This window comes from Trichosurus vulpecula, chromosome 8 (genome assembly GCF_011100635.1).
Source record: "Trichosurus vulpecula isolate mTriVul1 chromosome 8, mTriVul1.pri, whole genome shotgun sequence".
NCBI classification, from domain to species: domain Eukaryota; kingdom Metazoa; phylum Chordata; class Mammalia; order Diprotodontia; family Phalangeridae; genus Trichosurus; species Trichosurus vulpecula.
The window spans coordinates 228,025,468-228,042,625 of record NC_050580.1 but is presented as its reverse complement, the minus strand read 5'-3'; positions in this window follow the sequence as shown (position 1 = coordinate 228,042,625).

The following is a 17,158-nucleotide window of genomic DNA, read 5'->3' as shown; positions in this document are numbered from 1 at the left end:
CATATCCTTTGACCATTTCTCAATTGGGGAATGGCTTGTATTCCTATATATTTGGCTCAGCTCCCTGTATATTTTAGAGATGAGGCCTTTATCAGAGATACTAGTTGCAAAGATTTTCTCCCAATTTTCTGCTTCCCTCCTAATTCTTGTTGCATTGGCTTTTTTTGTACAAAAACATTTCAATTTGACATAATCAAAATTATCCATTTTGCATTTTGTAATGCTCTCTATCTCTTGTTGGGTCATGAATTCTTTACTTTTCCACAAATCTGATAAGTAAACTATTCCTTGCTTTCCCAAATTACTTAGAGTATCAACTTTTACTCCTAAATCATGAACCCATTTTGACTTTATTTTGGTATATGGTGTAAGATATTGGTCTATGCCCAGTTTTTGCCCTACCATTTTCCAATTTTCCCAACAGTTTTTGTAAAATAGTGAATTATTAGCCCAGAAACTGGCCTCTTTGGGTTTATCAAATAGTAGATTGCTAAACTTGTTGATTTCTCCTACTTGTGTACCTATCCTTTCCACTGATCCACACCCCTGTTTCTTAACCAGTACCAGGCAGTTTTGATGACTGCTGCTGTGTAGTACATTTTAATATCTGGTGTGGCTAAGCCACCATCTCTAGCATGTCTTTTCATTAATATCCTAGATACTCTAGACCTCTTGTTTTTCTAAATGAATTTTGTTATTATTTTGTCCAGCTCAGTAAAAAAATTTTTTGGTAGTTCGATTGGTATGGCACTGAATAGATAGATTAATTTAGGTAGAATTGTCATTTTTATTATATTAGCTCGGCCTAACCATGAGCAACTGATATTTCTCCATTTATTTAGATCTTATTTTATTCGCGTGAAAAGTGTTTCATAGTTATGTTCATATAGGCCCTGGGTTTGTCTTGGCAAATAGACTCCCAAATATTTTATAGTGCCTTCAGTAACTTTGAATGGAATTTCTCTTTCTATCTCTTGCTGTTGGGCTTTGTCAGTAATGCATAGGAATGCTGAGGATTTATGTGGGTTTATTTTATATCCTGCAACTTTGCTAAAGTTGTTTATTATTTCAAGTAGTTTTTTACTTGATTCTCTAGGATTCTCTAGATAAATCATCATATCATCTGCAAAAAGTGATAATTTAGTTTCTTCTTTTCCTATTCTAATTCCTTCAATTTCTTTTTCTTCTCTTATTGCTACAGCTAATAAAAGTTTTTTTAAAAGCATCTTAAACTCACCATATATAAAACTGAACTCTTTATATCGTTCTTCCCAATCCCTCCTCTCTTCCTAATTTTCCTCTTGCTGTCTAGAGCACCACCATCCTTCCAGGTTCACAATCTAGGTATCATCCTCAACTCTTCACTCTCCCCTCACACTATATTCAATCAGACACCAAGTCCTATCAATTCTACCTTCACAACATTTCCAAAATATTCCCCCTTCTCTCCTTTAGCACTACCACCACCATCTTGCAGGGCTTCATCACCTCACACCTGGACTACTGCAATGACCAACTGGTTGGTGTCCCCACCTCAATTTTCTCCTCACTTCAGTCTGTCCCCTACTCAGCCATCTAATTGATCTTCCAAAAGCACAAGTCTGGCCCATGTCATCTCCCTATTCAATAGACTCTAATGGCTCCCAGTTTCCTCCTAGATCAAATATAAAATCCTGTTTGGCTTTTAAAGCCTTCCTAATTTTTCTGGTCTCTTCCTAATTTTTCTAGTCTTCTTACACTTTACTCCCCTCCACATCTCTGAAATTCAGTGACACTGACCTTCTTGCTATTCCTTGTACAAAACATTCCATCTCCAGACTTTACTGCCTGTCCTCCATACATGGAATTCTCTCCTTCATCTCTGTCTCATAGCCTTTTGCAAGAAAACATTCCCAATCCCCTTTAAGTCTAATGCCTTTATTCTAAGATTATCTCTAATTCATCCTGTAAATCTTGTTTGTTGGTTATATCTTGTCTGTATATATTTTGTCTGTTGTGTTACCTCCCCCATTAGACTGTGAATTCCTTCAAAAAAGAGACTGTTTTGTTGCTGTTGTTGTTTTTTCTTATCTTTGTATCCCCAGTGCTTAGCTGAGTGCCTCCCACATAGTAAGCATTTCATAAATGCTTGTTGACTTGATTTTACTTATTTGCCTTCTGTACTACTCATTTTGGCACAAATTCAATTCAGCAAACACTTATTAAGCTATGTGCGAAGCACAAGGGATAAAGGATTTTAAAGAAGCAGGATTGCAAGTTCTCAAGCAGCTTGCATTGTTTATTGTCATATGTTAATATTTTTCTTATTTCTCCCATGCATGAACACGTTGACGTTCTACCTACCTTTTCAGACCTCAAGTGCCACCTCTGTGAAGTATTTCTGATGCCCTCATCTAGAAGTAATCTCTCTTTCCCTCTGTCTTTGTCTCTCTCTCTTTCTGTCTCTGTGTCTCTATCTCTGTGTCTCTGTCTCTCTCACCTAATCTCATAGTACTCTATAAGTCAAATATCTTATGCACTTATTATATTTTACCTCCAATCTATCCGCCACACAGTTGAACAGGGTCTGGCCATCTCTCTCCCCTATATTATAAACTCCAGTGCCTCCCTATTATATCTAGAATGAAGTGTAAACTCTTCTGTTTGGCATTAAAATTTCCTCACAAGTTAGCTACTTCCTACTTTTTCACTCTACTTACACTTTACTGCCCTCCATGTCTTCTCTGAGTCAATCATACTGGCCTGCTTGTTTCACGTACATGATGCTACATCTCCCATCTTTGTGCCTTTGCACTAATTGTTCCCTGTGCCTGAAGTGCTCACTTTCCATAACTCTGCTACCTGGAATGGCCCCATGCTCCATTTCCTCCTGACTCCTCTCTTGTGGGGTCCTCGCTTTGGTGAGTTCTTCCTGGAACCTCCAGGAACTCTTAGAGAAGGTTCCAGACCAGTCACCTCTTGTTGCAAGGCCCCCACATGACCTATGCTCCCACAGGTATGTCTTTCCCCTTTCCTCCCCTTGTTTTTCCAGAACCACTTTTGTTTTGTCTTTCCCCATTAGAATATGAGCTCATTGAGGGCAAGGACCATCTCTTCATTTTGCTTGTGTAATGAAGCTATCTCAATTTGGCTCACAGCTTACAGGGAGGCCAAAATCTATAGCATTTCTAGCATCGCTCTGCACCTATCTTCAGGGGAGACTTTTGTTCCTACCAGGAAGGGAAGAAGAAGGTTAGAGCCAGAGGCTGCTCTGCTCTTCTCAGAGAGAGGGAGTACTAGGCTAGAATTATATCTATCTACCCTCTTAAATAATTATTAGTTGGAGTAGATTCAGGCTAGTGGAGTGAGAGCTAGCAACTTTATTTCAATTCCCTCAAAACCTCTTCCGCAACAACCTAATTATGCCAAACATAATTCTGAGTAAAAAGGCCAAGAAAAAGTCACATTGAGTTATTTTTCCAGGCCAAGGCAGCTTAGGAAGATAGATAAGTACGCCTGCAGACACTAGGGTGGGGCCTCCTGGCCAGGAGCACAGAGTGATAACAGAAGCAGAAGTAGCTATAGGGAGTAGCCCAGGGATAGTAAGAGGACTGAACACCTGGTAAGAAGGCAATCCCAGAGGAACCTGTACTAGCATTGGGAGCAGGATCAGGTGCCATTTGGCAGCTCTGTTGTCCATTACCATGTTCTGTGTCGTAGTTCCATCATGAAAAGGAGTAGTCATGGTCATGAGAGAGCAGGGGCTCTACCTGTGTAAGAGGTAGAGCACAAACCAGGAGAGCAGTAATTAGTGAGTGAACATATCTCTTTCCATATCATACATACCATGTTGGAAGTACCAAAAATTTGCAGCCCTTCTGCAACAACAACGTTGCTACTTGCCACTACTGTGACTGTGTAAGACCAACAACACCAGCACACAGAAGGGCTGCTAGGACAGGTCCTTTGATCTGTTTTTCTAAGGAAAGCAACCTTAAGGGGTTTACAATCTTACTTTAATTAAACATACATATACCATTCACTTAGTTCAGGAGAAAAAGTCAGCACGCTGAACTTCAGAGTAAATACAAACAGAAATTACAAACAGATCAACAAACAGGCTTTTATCTGTCTGACCAAATCACAATACACACATAGTTACCAGAGAAAAGCACCAACATCTGGGTTTTCAAGGTGGGGAGGGGCATGCTGCTTCAACAGCTACCCAGAGTCTCCACACCAACACTCTTTCAATGAGTGTGCCCAAACAAAAATGTTAACCTCAGAGTATATATACACTTCTTCAGGGTCAGAGTGCTTTACCCCTCTCGAGGGCTTCACACCTCTGGCGACCTAACTAGTAAAAGAGTCTGGGCCTTCCTACAAACAAAAGCAAGACTGAATCAAAGGCACTTGATTGCCCCAGTGCTGAGAAGCACCCCAAAACAAAAGACAACAAAAAGTCCCACTTTGCTTGCCCTTACTTTCCACCCCTCCAAGATCCTTGACCTTACAATCCAAATGGCCATGGATCCTGGAACAAATAGAGGCACTATACTTTGCAATCCCATCACATAATAACTTACTAGTAAGGTGTCCATATAGTCTTAAAATAAAATATCATTCAGTATATCTTATAGCATTTCTCAGAATACCCACACAGCATATATCATTGTTCAATAAACTAAACCATAATATTCATAGCAACATCCTTAAGCAAAACATCATTCAGTAGAATTCCCTAAAATACTTATTTACACAAGCAGGGGGACCCAGGCCAGGGTCTTCCCTAGCACAACATATCATCCTTAAAGGGTGGCAGAAAATACAAACACCATCCACCCCTAGGTGACAGCAAGTTACAATCTTCTCAGTCAATGCAAAGCATCCAAGTAAAGTCCTCTTTTCATTGTGACCCAAGGTCGACTTTCAAGTCTCATATCTCTTCCTCCATGGGCCAACCGCTCCCAGCTCTTGCCTGGATTCCACACACAGGCAGCTCTATGCTCTTGCTCCTTGTCTCAGCTCATGGGGACTGCTCTCCTTCAAGTTCTTCCTGCTCCTACCTGACAGTAGGCTCCAGGGGCTCCTGTCCAAAGTTTCTGTTTCTGAGAAAGCAAAGCTCCGTACCCAGGCAGCTCTCTGCTCCTGCTCCAGGCTCCACAGAATCATAGTTACCACAACTGGGAAACAATTATCCCAGCCCCCATACTTTCCTTTTAGTTTGCAGATCCTGCTGACTATGCCATTTTGTAACAACAATGTTGCTAGCAGCTGCTGTTGGGGGCCTAAGACCAACAACACCAGCACACAGGAGGGCTGCTAGCATAGGTACTTTGACCTGCTTTTGTAAGGAAAGCAACTTTAAGGGGTTTACAATCTCACTTTAATTAAACATACATATATTATTTGCTTAGTTCAAGGGCAAAAGTCAGCACCCTGAACTTCAGAGAAAATACAAACAGAAATTACAAACAGATCAACAGGCTTTTATCTGTCTGACCAAATCGCAATACATACATAGTTACCAGAGAGAAGCACCAACATCTGGGTTTTCAAGGGGGGGGAGGGGCAGGGCATGCTGCTTCAATAGCTACCCAGAGTCTCCACACCAACACTCTTTCAATGAGTGTGCCCCAAACAAAATGATAACCTCAGAGTATATATACCCTTGTCAGGGTTAGAGTGCTTCATACCTCTCGAGGGTTTCACATCTCTTGGGGTTTCACACCTCTCCTAACCTAACTAGCAAAAGGGGGTGGGCCTTCCCAGAAGCAAAGGCAAGATTCAGTCAAAGACACTTGATTGCCCCAGTGCTGAGAAGCACTCCAAAACAAAAAACAACAAAAGTCCCACTTTGCTTGTCCTTACACCTTCAAATTGAGCTATGAAAGGAGCAGAAGGACTTAAACAACAGAAGCTCAGGCCAATCTAATTCTAACATAAAGTCCAAAATCAAGAAGTTGGCTGGAAAAATGAGCAAACAAAAAAGATCCTGGCCATAAAATTCAACTACGGTGACAGGGAAGCTCAAGACACAAACTTAGAAGAAGACAATAACTTGAAAACATTTATAAGGAAAGCTTCAAAGAAAAAAAGAAATTGGGCACAAACTTAACAAAAATTCCTAGAAAGGATAAAGAAAGATTTTTAAAAGCCAAAAAATGATTTACAAATCAAATAAGAGTGGTAGAAGGAAAAACTGGGAAAAGAAATCAGAGCTATGTAAGAAACTTACGAAAAGAGAATTAACAGCTTGGTAAAAGAGGTGCAAAAAATGCGAGGAAAATAACTCCTTAAAAATTAGAATTAATCAAGTGGAAGCTAATGACTCCATGAGACATCAAGAAACAATACAACAAAATCAAAAGACTAGAAAATAGAAAAAAATGTGAAATAGCTCAAAGGAAAAATTACTAACCTGGGAAACAGATTGAGGAGAGATAATTTAAGAATTGTGGACTACTTAAAAGCCATCAACAACAACAACAAAAAACGTAGACATCATATTTCAAGAAATTACAAAGGACAGAGAGCAAAATCAAAATGAAAGAATCCATTAGTCATTTCCTGAAAGAACTGCCAACATGAAAACTACTAGAAGTATTACAGACAAAATCCAGAGCTCCCAGGTCAAGGAGAAAATAGTGAAGGAAGCCATAAAGACATAATTTGAATACTGTGGAACCACAGTCAGGATCACACAAGATTTAGCAGCTCCCACTCTTAAGAAGCAGAAGGCTTGGAATATGATATTCTAGAAGGCAAAGGAGCTAGAATTATAACCAAGAATAATTTACCTAGCAAAAATGAATATAATTCTACAAGGTGAAAATAAACATTTAATGAAATAGAGGACTTTCAAATATTCCTATTAAAAAGACCAAAGCTGAATATATGTAGTGTTCAGATTCCAGGTAAACTCTTGATTGCTATTTCTTAATGGGAAAGGAACACCCAATCTATATATCCAAGGCTTGACTCCCTTTCCACCAACTGCATGTTCCACAATAAACACACATAGAAAATAGCAAAGAAACTCATTTATCCAAGTCATTAGCAAAAGAGGAATCAGAGATAAGTATATCCACGAAATATATGCCAAGCAATACAAACTGAAGCAGCTCTCCCAAACGGAAGCAAATTAACTGAGTTCAGCCAAGAGAGAGACCCCCAAATCTCACTTAGGGGGGAAAAATCCCTGAAGTTGCTACTGTAGCAAGTTGGGGATAGGGACATGATGGAGACTGCCATCTCCTCTCATGTCAACTTCTCAGAGTGTTTTTCTCCCTTCAGTGACCTGAAGAGGGTAGAATCATGCATATCCTCTCTCTCAAAGCTGGAAGCCAGAAGAACCCAATGAGACTGAAGAGCAGATCTCTCTTCTCTCCTGCTCTCACCAGCTCCACTCTACTTCTCACACAGGAATGGAACATTGATGTCCACTAATGAGGAGAAAGTCCTACACCAGTGGGCTTTGTGGATAGGGTTATATTTTTATATATTATCTCCTTTGCTTAGCACAGTACTTGGCATATTATAAGTGCTTAATAATGCTTATTGGCTGACTGGATGACTCGGAGTCCCTTCAAGATTCAGCTTAAGCATCACCCACTTTGTGAGGACTTTCCTGGTCCCCAACCTGCTGGTATATTTGCCTCCAAGGTTATCTTACATAAAGTGTAGGGAAAGTGATTTGCACACATCCCCCTTCCAGCTCAGTTGATATAGACACAGAATATAGTTACATGTGATGAGGTTTTAATGTGTTAACAAAGTGATACACTAAGTCAATAATAACAACATAGATGAGAATTGTCAAAATGCCTATGTAGTTCTGTATTGCAAAGTATATGAGACTCTCCATGTAGAAGGTAGAAGAAGTAAACCGCTTATTCAGACACCAGAAAACCATATGCCACAAGCCATTCATCCAGTCTGCCACAGCAGTAAAATATTCCACACACAATATCACCATATGGAGCCTCAACATCCCAAAACCTCTCCGATCCCTTGCTGGGGTCTCCCCAAAGACAAACTCGCGGTACAACTAAGTCAGCCTGTTCAGTTCTAACAACCACGGGGGCAGCCCTTAGCAGCCACCAGCAGCCATATTGTCTTTCTCTCTCTCTCCTCTCTCTCTCTCTCTCTCTCTCTCTCTCTCTCTCTCTCTCTCTATCTCTCTCTCTCTCTCTCTCTGTCAGTCTCTCTCTCTCTCAGCATTTTTTCAGTGACATAACTTCCTTTTCCTGTCAGGAAGCTCCTCCCACCATGTAACTTAGGCTTCCTGTGACATGAGCAGGTCACATGGTCTATTAATGAGTGGGAAAGATGTTCAAATCTAAGTTTCTAATACCCATGGTCTAACACTTTGATTCCTTTATGAGGTACAACATCTCCCTAACTTAAGGAGGGAATTATATGACTGGACTGGCTCCACCCTATGAGGCCCTTAAATAGGTAAGCCCTTGAGGAATTTCAGCAATTCAAGAGTTGGAGACATTCACTGTAAGCCTTGCAAACTAGGAACTCCTAATGGCAGAGAACCCGTCATGAGAGGAGAAGGGAATTTATCTTCTCCATCACCCTCAGCAAAGTCACTTTGCATCAGAGCTACTAAACCATAAAAAGATGTTATATCCATCAAAGAGGAAATATATACACTTCAGACAGACACAAATATAGCAAGTCTGTTACCCGAGGGAGGAATGGACCTTCAAGAAGCATCTGACCTTTAGCATCGAAGAGAGTCATACTATGGAGAAGTCAAACCAGGAACCTATCCAGACCACCTAGCAGAAATGCTATACCCAAAGGGAACTTTTTGAGGACTCTATGAAGAAAGAAAGGGCTTCCACGATCCTTGAAGAGTTTTAAGCTGACTTTGCCACATTTGTATCCTACATGTATTTAAGATCCTACCATTTGTACTCTAAATTTAAGCCTATTCTTCCCATCAGATATTGTGTGTATTTTGGGGAGAGTGTGCCTCAGGGTAATGGGGGATAATTTTTTAAAATAATATTTTTTTTCCCAATTACATGTGAAGACAGTTTTTAACATTTGGGTTTTTTTTTTTTTTAATTTCGAGTTCCAAATTTTCTCCCTCGCTCCCTTACTTCCCCCCTCCCTGAGACAGTAAGCAATTTGATATGTCATACATGTGCAATCATGCAAAACATATCTCCATATTAGTCATGTTAGGAAAGAAGATACAGACCGAAAGAAAACATGAAAAATATACAGAAAGTTAAAAATAGTATGCATTGAGCTGCATTCAGACTTGTAGTATAATATGTGTGTGTGTGTACATAGTATGTATGTAATATAGATATATGCATACATATATATATATATATATATATATATATATATATATGTCCTTGTCACTTCTGTGAAAAGGGATTGTTTCATTTATTACATTTGTATCTCCATTACCTGACACAGTGCCTGGAACATAATAGACACTTAGCACTTAGTAAATACTTGCTGGTTGATGAATTAAATGATTGTTTATTGGCTGATTGACTGTTAATATACGTCTCTTTTCTTCCCTAACATACTATAAGCTCCTCAAGGAAAGATGCTTTATAAGGATTAACACACCATATAAATGTGAGATAGTTTTATTATTCTTTACCTTTTTATTTCCACTAGTATTTATAATGCTTTGCATATAGTTTAGTGAAAGTTAAATGAATGACTGAATCGACCCAATCAATCAATGTGCCAGGCACCATGCTAAGCACTAGGAATACAAAGAAAGGCAAAAATACTGTTCCTGTCTTCAAGGAGTTTACGTTCTAATGAGGGAGATAACATGAAAATAACTAGGTACATACATGTTGTGTATAGAGTAAATGGAAAGCTCAAAGGGGAAAGCATTGGCAGCAAAGGAACTGAGAAAGACCTCTTGTAGAATGTTGGCCTTGAATGGAATCTTCAAGGAAATGAGAGAATTCTTAGATTTAAGTAGCAGAAATTAAACAGGAAAGCATTCCAGGGATGGAATGTACCATTCGTCCTCTAAGTGCAAAGACATGGAATTGAGAGATGGAACTGTATGTAAGGAATAGCAATTAGGCCAATGTAGCTAGATCATAGTAGTTGGAGAGGAGTAAAGGATAGAAAGAGAAAAAGTAGGAAGAGGCCAGGTTGTAAGGAGATTTAAATGCCAAGCAAAGGCCTTAATATTTGATCCTGAAGGCAATAGGATTCACTGGAATTTATTGAGTAGAAGAGGAAGGGTCAGACCTGCACTTTAGGAAAATCACTTTGACAGCTGATTGGGAAATGGTTGGGATAGAGACTTGAGGGTGAGATATCACTTCTCCAGATGAAAAGTGATGAGAGGCTATATGGGGGTGGTGGCCTGTATGGGTAGAGAAAAATGGACATATCAGAGATAGGTTGTTAAAGTAGAAAGGAAAATATTATACAATGAATTGGATATATTGGGAAGATGAATAAGAATGAGGAATCTATGTAACATGAGTTGGCTCTCTGGGAGAAGGAAAAGAGAAGGACACAAGGAGAAATTTGGATAATGTAAAAACAAAAGATATCATTGCAACAAATTTAAAAAAAAAGGAAGACCTAAAGGAACCAGGATGGAAGCAGAAAGTTGGCAGGGGCAACACAGAAAAGATAAAATAAGGAAGCTTATTGGACCTTTGTCTCAATGGTTTTCAAATTATTGCAGGAGGAAGAAAGAGCTCAATAACGGTCTTGTGGGGAGGCTATTCCTTGACTTTGATGTACCTTGTTTCACCAGCTCTCTAGTTATTCCTCCTAATTGGCTAGGAGATGACTGAATTCTGTCTCTTCCACACAAGTGACATTCAAGGTGCCAATTATAACCCAGCGGCGTAGGCCAACACCACATAGGGCAGCTCCATACATAAGGCCAGTGGGCTAAAACTGTCAACCAATGATTCAATCAATAAATATTTATGAACTGTCTGCTATGTGCCAAACACTGCATTAAGCGTGGGAATACAAAAAGATGCCAAAGACAATCCCTGCCCTCAAGATGCTTGCTGTCAAATGGGGGATATAGAATATATACAAAGCAATCTATGTACAGGATGAATAGGAAATAATTAAAAGAGGGAAGGCACTAAAATTAAGAGGGGTTGGGAAAGGCCTTCTGTAAAAAAAAATAGGATTTTAGTTGAGACTTAAAGGACGCTAGGGAAATCAATAGGTAGAGTTGAAGAGGGAGAGTATTTCAGCCACAGAGGGCAACCAGAAAAAATGTTCGGTGCTCAGAGGTAGAACATCTTGTTCATGGAATAGCCAAGAGGCCAGTGTCACTGGGTCAAAGAATATATGTTAGAGTGAGGTGTAAGAAGACTGGAAAGATAGGAGGGGGCTAGGTTAGAAAGGCTTTGAATGCCAAGCAGATAATTTTGTATTTGATCCTGGAGGCAGCAGAGAGCTTTTGGAGTTTATTGAGTAAGAGAGTAACATGTTTCCGACCTGTGCTTTTAGAAAATCACTTTAGTGGCTAAATGGAGGGCGAATTGAGTTGGGGAGGACTTGAGGTAGGCAGACCCACTGGCAGGCGATTGCAAAAATCAAGGTGTGAGGTGATGAGGGCCTGCACTAGAGTGGTGGCAGTATCAGACGAAAGAGATCTTGCAAAGGTGAATTCAACAGGCCTTAGCAACAGATCAGATATGGTATAGCTTCACACACTACACAACCCACACATTGGCCTAGTGCCAAAGCATTCCTGGGCCTTCAGGCAAGAGAAGAGAGAGGAGTAAAGGGGAGGTCTCCCACAGGCATATCTGATTGGTTCTGATGTCATAGGATAAGAGGTGCTTGGGACTTGCATCTGCTTGAGTATAACATAAAGCATAAATATTGCCAGCAAATGGCAGGGCAGGAAGTGGTGTATTTCCAGCAGAGATCAGAAAGGCTAGGCCCCCCAAATCAGAGACCTTTTTCTGTTTTACACAATCTGTACAAATCTCAAATCTGCCATCTGAGGCCCGGTGGCCTCATTGAGTTCACCAGGTTGGCTATGGAGTGAGGAATATTTTGGCCACAGCAACTCCTAAAGACCATTTACTATGTCATAGAAGTTTTATGATATATGTCAATGGAGGTAGAACCTGTGCTGACAGAATCACAGATATTTGAAGCATGTAACTCATGATGTTTAATCAAAGGAAAAGGAGAACTAGTTCTCATTATACATATGTTCAGTCATTTTTCAGTCATGTCTGACTCTTCATGACCCCATTTGGGGTTTTCTTGGCATGGATTTCTATTTCCTTCTCAAGTTCATTTTATAGATTAAAAAAACTGAGGCAAACAGGGTTAAGTGACTTGCCCAGGGTCACACAGCTACTAAGTGGCTGAGGCCAGATTTGAACTCAGGAAGATGAGTCTGCACCACCTAGCTACCCTATATACAGACACACACATACATATATACATACACATATATACGCATACCCACACATGCATACGTATGTGTGTGTGTAGTTCATTATATAGTAAGGAATTACATGCTGGCTTATTAGATCTCTGAAGACAATTTAAATTAAATCATTAATAGCACATAATCATGCCTGTGCATCAGGAAACCACCCTCCTTCTCTTTAATTTTTCCATAGGATTTCTTTCATAAGCTTTTGGGGCAGAGGCAGTACCTAATTCAACATTCTAAATAATACCTTTCATTTAGCTGATGCTCAATATTGTTCAATATCTATAGCAGATTGGTAGTGATCGCCTGAGTCCTCCCACCCACTTGATGAAATAGAAAATGTGTTAAGGTTTTGTCCTTTTCAGACTAAGAGTAACTGAATTTGTTCCTTGTAAAGGATGTGAGACCTTGAGTGGCTCACACCCTGATTAGTTTACTAGTAGATTGTAGAAGGTGCCAAACTTATAGTAGCCCACTCACACCTTTTAAAGGACTATAAAAAGGCATTTGTTCCTTTAGGAGGTTTGAAAAATTTTCCTCCACTTACTTGATGCAATTATAGGATGTCTAGCCATGTGTTGGCTAAAGGATCGGTTGCACCCCTAGTGGCCTGTAAAAGACAAGCCAGACCTTGCAGACACACTGTAAGGAAGTCATGTCAGGCAGTGAAGAGAATCAGCTATAGAGGACCAGCTACTGAGAGGGAATTGGATTCCGTCTTTTTTCCAAAGTGCAGCTAGTAAATACTGGGGGAAATGGAATTTCTCTTTCCTCCCTCCCCATCTCTACCAGGATCCAGTACATTAAGGCAAACAGAGGCTAAGTGACAGCTAGTATGTGTCTGAGGCTGGATTTGAATTCAGATCTTTCTGACTCTAGCCCCACGTAATTGAAAAGACTTCTATTTGGGTTAAAAAATCAACTTCACAAGTCCAAGGTAGGAGAGCAAGGGTAGAAAGCAATTCATCTGAAAAAGACAGGATAGGGGAGCAGGATGCAGTTTAATGACCCGTGACAGCTGATTATGAAGAAATATAGGGTAATCAAACAAATTAACATGTTCTTAGACTAAGAGAGACATAGTGTTCAGGACTTGTCTCACTGTTCTCTCTTTTAGTCAGACCAGTTCAGAATGCAGTGTTTTAAGGAGGACATCGATAAACTGAAGATTATCTAGTCCTAATGGGTTCTATATCTTATCTGAACCTTCTCCCCCACTTGGACAGAGTAGGTCAAAGAGTTTCCAGCAAATCTAAAGATTGGCAGAGACCATGGATAGGTATTCCTCATTTGGTAGTCCAGACCTATAATTGTATTAGTATAGGAAAATTCCCCTTCCCAGCCACCCCCATCCCGGGCATGCAAATGGTAACTGTTCTACAAATACAGCCCTAGAAAGTTGCCCAGGGTATGTACCAAGAGCTCATTGCCTGAGATTGTTGTAGTTTCAGTCACATCTGACTCTTTGTGATCCCATTTGAGGTTTTCTTAGGAGAGATGCTGGAGTGGTTTGCCATTTCCTTCTCCAGCTCTTTTTACAGATGAGGAACTAAAGCTAACAGGATCATTTAGCTAGTGTGAGAAGAGAAGTGACTGGCCCAGTGTAGTATGAATCAAAAGTGGAATTTGGACCAAGTTCTTCCTGAGTCTGAGACCAGATTGCTCTTCACTATACCATGTTCCCTCTCACTGTAAATAGTATGCTTTAATCCAAAGTTGTCATTGTTCATCCTTCATTTTCAGAGAGGACCAATGACATCAAGATGTTGGGGTAAAATAGTGATTGATGGGTGATAACTTGAATTGCATACAAGTGAGGCAAACTTGCACAAAGTCTTCAACCTCACTCTCTGTTCCAGCGTCATCAAAGTCCAGTGGCAAGACAAAAGTCAAGATGACTGATGATGGCCCAGGATGCAGTGGATGACCTTGCCATCTTCAATGTCTGATTAAGCTTTAAGCACTCTACCACACCCGTTTCAGCTTTTTGAAAGTTCACTATTTCGCTTAAGATCCATTTTTTCTTTTGAAGCATTATATTCAACATTTCTGGTAAGTTGTTCTTGGTTGTAAGCATATCATTTGCCTTTTAGAATCTCATATTTCAAGCTCTCCACTCCTTTACAATGTGGTTGCTAAATCCTGTGTGATGCTAATTGTGGTACTGCTGTATTTGAATCCTTCTTTCTGGCTACTTGCAGTATTTTTTTCTTTAACTTGGAAGCTCTGGACTTTGGTTATAATGCTTCTGGGAGTTTTCATTTTGGGTTTTCTTTCAGGAAGTGACTGGTAGATTTTGTTTCAACTTTGTACTGTGGTTCTAAGGAATCTAGGTTGATTTCTTTTATGATTTCTTGAAATAAGGAGTCTAGCCTCCTTTTTTTTTAGTCATGGCTTTCAGATAGCCCAATAATTCTTAAATTTTTACTTCTTGATCTGTTTTCCAATTCAGTTGTTTTTGCTATGAGATACCTTACATTTTCTTCTATATTTTTTAGGCTTTTGATTTTTAAAAAAAATATTTCTTCTTGTCTCATGGAGTCATTAGCTTCTGTTTGGCCCTTCTAATTTTCAAGGAATTTGATGTTTAGGCAAGGTCTTATGCTTTTTGAGCCAAACTGTCAATTGCCTTTTAAAATTCTTTCTTCCATAGATCTCGTTTCTTTTCAAATTTTTCTCTAGTGCTCTCATTTAAGTGATACAAACATTTGTAACTCTTAAAAAAAAAACAAACCACTTACTTTATCTATTCTAGGAATTGTACTTGAATGTGTGTCCAAACTGTTTTTCTTTGAGGCTTTACTTTTGGAAATTTTGGAGTCATTCTCTTCTTTTTTTTTTCATTTTTTTTTGGAGGGGGGAAGGTAGGGCAATTGGGGTTAAGCGACTTGCCCAAGGTCACACAGCTAGTAAGTGTGTCAAGTGTGTGAGGCTAGATTTGAACTCAGGTCCTCCTGACTCCAGGGCTTGTGCTCTCATTCTCTTCTTTTTAAGTTTGTGTCTTGGGTGTCCCTGTCACCAAAATAGCTTTTTATGATGAGATTTTTTTGTTCATTCTCCTAGCCCATTTCCTGACTTTGGACTTTAGGTTAGAGCCAGGCTTTCCACTGGAGGGAAAGTCTTGACTGGTCTTGCTGCTCCTTTCTTGGGCTATCGTTGTGTTATTTTATGATCTCAAAAATAGCTCAGGTTGGAACTTGTTTATGAGAGACAAAATTGTGCCTTGTTTGCTGAGAAGTAATAACCATTCCAAAGGAATACAGTCTTCATCGCCATTTTGAATCAAAACATCCTGACTTAAGCAAATTGGACACCAATGAAAAACAAATTAAAGCATCCAAATTTTGAAAAATCTCAGTAGGGAACAATGGTTTTTTCAAGAAAGTAAACTCAGGAAATGAGGTAGCTACTAAGGTTAGTTTTCAGATTTCTAAAGAAATCAATATCAAACATGATTCCGGAGTACAATAAACTGATTGCTGACAAGAAGTGTAATATGTCCCCATTAACTAAATATAAACAGTAAGAACACCTGAAAAATGTATTAAAACTTGTACCTATTAGCAAAGTAATTTTTTAACATTAGTGTGACTTCATGATAAATAAATCTTAAGTAATAAGTAGAATTAATTGATGTTAATTTAAATTTCCCCATTTTTAATATGATTTATTTGCAAATTAGTTTAATCATTAATTATACATTTACTTGGAAAATGTGCTGCTAGAAACCTATCTGTGACTGAAGAAGTTTAGCCTATTTTAATTTTGGCCCCTACCTACTGCCAAGTTGTGTGAGTCTGGCCTAAAACATGCCCATGTCTCCCCCAATCCTAAAAAAACCCTTCGTTTTGTCTTTATTTGTTTACAGGTTATCTCCCCCATTAGACCGTAAGCTTCTTGAGGGCAGAAGCTGTCTTTTTCCTCTTTTTTGTATCCCCATCCCTTAGCACAATGCCTGGCACGTACTAGGTGCTTAATAATGTTTATTTATTGATTGATTGCTTCTGAATTTTCCTTGTTCACACACATCTTGCCTGGTTGCCCAGCTTCTCCCCATACTGGAATGCCAAGTGGTGCCAAATCTCCTTAAGACACAGTTCCTCTATTACCATTAGTATTTAACATTTTATAAGTACTCTATCCCCTTGATATCACTGCAGTGAGCTATGGCCAGCACTGGACACATTATAAAGGAGAGAGGGAGCAGGTCCTGGAAAGCAGATGGGATTTCAAGGTGGTGGTGCTGGGGAGTCCCTAGACTGTAGAAGGCATAGGAAATTAGATAATAGCCCTTAGATAGCTACAGCATGAAGGTTTCTTTGTTTCGTGAATAACAGAAAGCTTTGCACTAAATAAAGAGTGCTAGCATCTCCTGAATCTATAAAAAACATCCACAGAGACAGATTCTTGAGGATTCTTGTACCTGGGAGATTCACCACTCCATGCTCCCACCACCTGAGTGTTGTCCCAGTGGAGAAAAGGGGAGACAAAGAAGGCCCTGGCACTCAATTCAATTGAATTCCAGTGAAGTAGAACAAAGATATAGACTTGTCATTTGTTTGATAACTTTATTTTTAAAAGCTGAGTAAACCTATTCTTGTATGATCCCATTACTTCTGTTAGGTAAGTTACTTACATCATTCTGATACCTGAGGTTAGGATAGCTGCCAGAAGTCTGAGCAAGGAGAATCCTCCATCATTCTCCCCACCCAGAGTAGGTATAAGAACACATTAATG